Genomic DNA, 5,555 nt, shown 5'->3' on the forward strand with positions numbered 1-5,555 from the left:
AAAAATACAATAGGCATATGAAGTGAAATCATGATTTCATAATTTTACGTCAGACTGCCTGGACCAGAACTTCACAATTTTTGGACCTCCATCAACAGATATCTTTCCAACTCTGCTATATGTAGAGAAAAAAAAAAAAGAACTCATCATTCATTACTCTTTGCTATCTTTTTTATGACTTCCTGGCAAATACACAGTGGTTTATCTGGTGAGGTTATTATGTTTTAGTCAATGGCTAGGGCCCAACACAAATATCTTTACTGCCTTTTTGAGATAAAAGTCCTGTGAAAGACTAGTGCTCATGCCATTAGGAATGTCTTTCTATTCAAAAGGGGGGAAAAGAGAACTTTCAGTGGGCTCCTGATTCTCACTGTCTTCCAAATTCCACACTGAGGGCTACTGACCCCCTTAGAGTAAACGTTGCCCCAGCTTTAAGAGATGAGCCCTCTCTTGGTGTAGAGAAACAGAGAAGAGGTGCCTATCTCTATAATTTGTCTCTCTTGCTACAGCTTATCTTGTGTCTTTGTGTACCAATTTTTGTAACTGAACTTCTTTATCTTAGGACAGCACTGGAAGAGAAGATATCTATAGAGAAGAAAAGCTATGAACGTAAATACATTGGCTTTTATCTCCAGCACGACATCTTCCTTCTGGATCTATCGCTACTTTATAGGTCCTGGTCGTCTTCCACATGGCAGACATCGTTCTCTAGAACAAGGGAACATGTTACTGAACATTTAAATACCTCAATGGTTCTCTGTTTTCCTGCCTGTAGCCTTTGAATAGGTTGGCATCTTAGAGCAGGTTTTATATTTGAGGACTAGCTCTATCCGGAACACTGACGGCACAAATGACTTTCCCATTCAGGAAGTCACCTGTCTGGTCAAAGTGATGTGGTCTCCATAATGTGGACATTTCTGAATATAAGCAATAACCTCACATTAATCCCATGTATCCCAAGAAATATCCCCTCGCAGAATAAGTGATGGGCTATTCTCAAAGAGCTGGCTGGGGAATTCAGCTGTGCTGATTCAATAACCAACTTAGTCTCTTGCATGCCTCTCAGGATCAACATGAACCCTACCACATGGTCATTAGATCGTGAGATCCCATTTTACTGATGTGATGTGAGGCTCATAAAGCTTCAGAGCCAGCTCATAGACAGAGTGTACACAGCCTTCTGTCACTGGATTCTAGACACTCTTTTAAACTGCATCTTGGTTGCTAAATCAGATTATCCCTATAGAGTGCACTCCTTGCTCAGTTTGAAAGCTCATCAAAGCTTGGAGCAAGAACAAAATAAATCCAAGCCAATGATAGGAAAATATCTCAAAGCTTAGACAAACAGTGAGTTGGGTGGAGTCTAATCTGAAGCCTCAGGTTGAGCTCTGTTCCTGCCATGCTCTCTGCTCCTTTGTGGTTGGATGAGATGTCACACTAAGGAGCATGGGAGCTGCTTCACTGAGTGGTCACTGAGGGGTCAGATGATGTAAACTAGAGGTCTGGAGAGAATCAGACCTCCATGGCGTAAACCCAACCAGTGTTAAGCAGGAGAGAGCAGGGATCCAGGCAGCTACATTCCTCCTCCTCCTTCCTCTATGAACTTCTCTGAGATGCATTTTCTAGGTAGCCCCTCCAGAGAAAGTTCTGTGTGCTAGAAAACTCATAGCATCCAACTGTTTGTCTTCAAGGCTTATCATAAGGAAGTGGCCAGCAGTTTAACTCAATGAATAATTCTCATCTTTTCTTGCTTCACTTCTATTTTTTTAACACATATCAACTAAGCTTTCATCCTGATCCCAAATGTAGCGTCAGTGCTTTTATCCTTGCCCTGAGCTTTGCTTTTAGAGGACCTAGGCTACGTCCTTATATTGGTTACTCCTACTCCATGGTAGCTGGGACGATAATGGGCACATTGTACTCCTTAATAAATTCAGAAATACTAAGTTAAATCGAGTCTTTGAAGTCAAATAAGTCAACTATCAACAGGGGTGTTGGCATTTGCAATTTGTTTCTTAATGTGAGATGAAAGATTAGCATTAGTAATAGGAGAGGAAGTATCTGGAAGCAAGTTCCTTTTCCTGCACTTTGAAATTAGTCGTAAGATCAGATCCCTTTCAAGTAATCAAAGCCGAGTATCAGTCATAGATGGATTTGAGTAGTTTTAGGGGTTTATTTCCCCATCTTCTCTCGGAAAAATAGACTCAATCAAAATAACTGACTTGCCTATAAAATTGCTCCAAAAAAAAAAATCCATTTTCCCGAAGCCAGTTCTGGAAAGTCTCCCAGGCACCTCTCTTGATTTATTGTGATCTAATACAGATTCCAAAGTCTTCTTTAAAAAAAGGTTCTATATACCCATATATAGATTTAGATACAGAAGGATACAGATAAATGAATACATACATGCGTAGATAGGTGTACAGACAGACACACACGCGCACACACATGCGTCCCAATGTAAGATCCTATACTGTCTCCCATGTGCAAGTCAAATTTTCCATCTAATTAAGGGACAGAGTGACAGATGGCTTGAGGCTATGTTATGCTCAAACCACCATGAAGGGCGTGTATGAGAAAGAATCTGACAGCTATGCATGGTTAGGAGGAGACTTGTTATCTCATGTTAAATTTTCTTCTCTAATAGCAATATGGGTGGCTTACCAAAACAAGAAAGTGTGTATGTGATATCTCTTTTCTTAAATGAGATCTTTATAGTAAAGATGACACAGTGAGGTCTCTATAATCAGAGTGAAATATGCCAATGTGTTCTAAATATATCAGTGTAATGATTCTACATTTTTGTCACTACATTTATGATCACCTCTAATGGAAAACTCATGGGTGTCATCAGCCCTTCTGTCCTTCTTAACAGTTTGATCCTCCCTTCTTGAAATGATTAGTCATCTCAGAGCTCGCTTCGGCAGCACACATACTAAAATTGGAAGGATACAGAGAAGATTAGCATGGCCCCTGTGCAAGGATGACACGCAAATTCGTGAAGCGTTCCATATTTTTTAAATAAAATCTCTAAAATGAAAAAAATAAAAAATGAAAATAAAGTCTTAAGTACCATTTACCAAACAAAACAACAAAACAAAACAAAACAAAACATTTAGTCATCTCAGATCACTAATGTCAGTTTGGAACACAAATATGTTATGCAGCATGGCTTGTTACTGATAAGCTGGATTGTCTTTCTCAATTTAAGTTAATCTGTTAAACAATTTGTAAGGAATCCCTATCAGCTTTAGAACTCTGAATTTTATCTGTGATTTATTTAATTCCATAATGAGACCGGCTGTCCCGGTTCACTTCTTTTGGAATCAAAAAATATTTGTTCACTCTCCAGTTTACTTATAATTGTGACAGTTCACTAAAATGATATGTTGACTGGGGTCCTGCTTCTCAAAGTGTGGTCCGCAGACTGGCCATGTCAGCGTCACCTGGGAGCTTGTTAGACGTGCAGAATCTCAGCACGTAACCCAGGTCTACTAAGTAAGAGTCTATACCTCACCAAGATCCCCATGTAATTTAGATACATGTTAAAATCTATTAGAGGGCTGGCACTGGTAATAGCATCCAGGTCTAATGTCAAGTTCACAGCAAGCTATTTCCTTCTGAGCAATAATGGTAACTCATAGGTGCTAAACTGAATACTAAGATTATACGAACTGCTTAGCGGGAGGGAGGTTGGAGCTTTCCAGCTGCAATTGCCGATGAATAAATTGTTTCAACTGCTGCCAATAACTCACACAATCTCTTCCTCCATAGCTTATTTCATCACTTGACCTCTTTTGGGTCTATGGGAGAGACTGACCGCTATGGGTCAGCATTTTAGCCATTCCTTGGCCTTCCCCATAGGTACAATATCTGATTGTCACTACAGCAGGTTTCTTTTTACAGCATTCAAAGGTACCTTCATAAGGTAATGTAGTTTAGTTATTGAGCTACATCAATATTCTCTTTACAAACTATTATAAATTAACATTTTGCGACCAATACCAAGTGCCTGTTATGACTGTCCCAGAGAGCAGATTTTTCTCAGCTTTCAACTGAAAAATCTTCTCAAATGACCTTGAGAAGAGTCTTGTGAATATAACACAGGAACACAAGTTGACTTTTTCGTTTGAGATTATTTGATAAGTGACCTGTTCAAATCAAGCGCTATATTTTATTTCTTCCACCATCCATCAGCCAACACTGGATTTCTGAAAATTAAACTTGTTAAAAGCCAATGGACTCTAGATGTTATGTTTTGAATTAAACCTCAATGGATAGATTTCTGTATAAATGTCTATTGTATTTATGATTCAAAGGATCAAATACATTACTTCAGGTTTTGAGAATTTATCTACCAAGATTTCACTGACTTTTTAGGTGATATTTTCAAATTAAAATACAAATATTTAACCTTACCAGCCAGTAATTGTCAGCCTCTGCCCTTCCCCCAGTGTGTGCTCCACACAATGAGTAACCATTCACTTGCAAATTGCCCTGTTTTTTGATGGAACCAGTGAGAATCCAAGTGTAATGACACTCCTCCCATCCTGAATCTGGAGATCTGTGACTGCCGTGACCAATAGAATATTGTCAACATGGCACTAGGCCAGTTTCTGGTCCAACTCCCTAAATATTGGCAACTTCCACTTCCTTGGAATATTCTTTCTTAGAGCCCAGAGACCACCATGCTAGAATCGTGGAGAGACCATATACTCAGAAGGGAAACAAAATACGGGTAAATATCCCACTAAACCTTACGGAAGTAAAAAGTTTGCTATAGAAATGTGATAGAAGAAATCATAAAATGTATGCATATATTTAACTAAATATGAACTTCAAACTTCAACTGTACAAGATAATAATAAAATAATTAATTGTCCACATCACACTGGGAAAATTATTTGTCACAATCATGATAAATTAACACTTTAATATATTCTTATTTATTAATAAAACAAACATGATGCCTTCAATTAAGGTTAAAAGAGTGAATAAACAATTACCTTTCATTTCTTACCTTCCATTCTCCTGCTCCAACCTGAACTGGGAGGGTTATCTTTTTCCTCTTCTTACTCTTACACAGATCTTACATCTTATTACTTATTTTTCTCCTGTTTCTTCTTCCCTCATTTGCTGAAGCCCATCCTAGAGTGCCTTAATTGGGACAGTTGTATGTGAGATACATCTCATGGGTACTTACTTACATATCTGAAACATTTTTAATATTTTGTTTTCACATATTTTCTTACGTGCAAATCTGCTGAATAGATAGTGGCTGGGATCCCATATGAGGAAGTGACAAGCAGCCCTGACGTTTCTCATATATGAACTTTTACCTGCTATCCCTATTTCTGCTCATGTTTAACTTCTGTTTCCCATTTCATCTGTCGCTCCCAAACTGCAGCCCCTCCTGCATTCTCTAGCATCCATCACCTCTTCTTTCACACACATTCTTTGCTGCATATGTTTTCAGCTGGGGTAGCTCTCTCTGCTCTGCTGCGTCAGTGAGAGTCCTAGCAAGAAACAGATGGATTTTATACAGTAAGATCGTT

The 5,555-nt window shown here is 38.7% G+C and overlaps 1 non-coding gene across 1 annotated transcript; it reads left to right on the forward strand.

The window, feature by feature from the left end:
• The first annotated feature begins 2,911 nt into the window (after positions 1 to 2,911).
• On the forward strand, positions 2,912 to 3,018 carry LOC116149038 (U6 spliceosomal RNA). The gene has a single exon (XR_004132676.1). It is a non-coding gene; the product is annotated as a U6 spliceosomal RNA (small nuclear RNA).
• The last annotated feature ends 2,537 nt before the right edge of the window (positions 3,019 to 5,555 follow it).

The sequence above is a fragment of the Camelus dromedarius genome, chromosome 20, assembly GCF_036321535.1.
Source record: "Camelus dromedarius isolate mCamDro1 chromosome 20, mCamDro1.pat, whole genome shotgun sequence".
Taxonomy (NCBI): Eukaryota; Metazoa; Chordata; class Mammalia; order Artiodactyla; family Camelidae; genus Camelus; species Camelus dromedarius.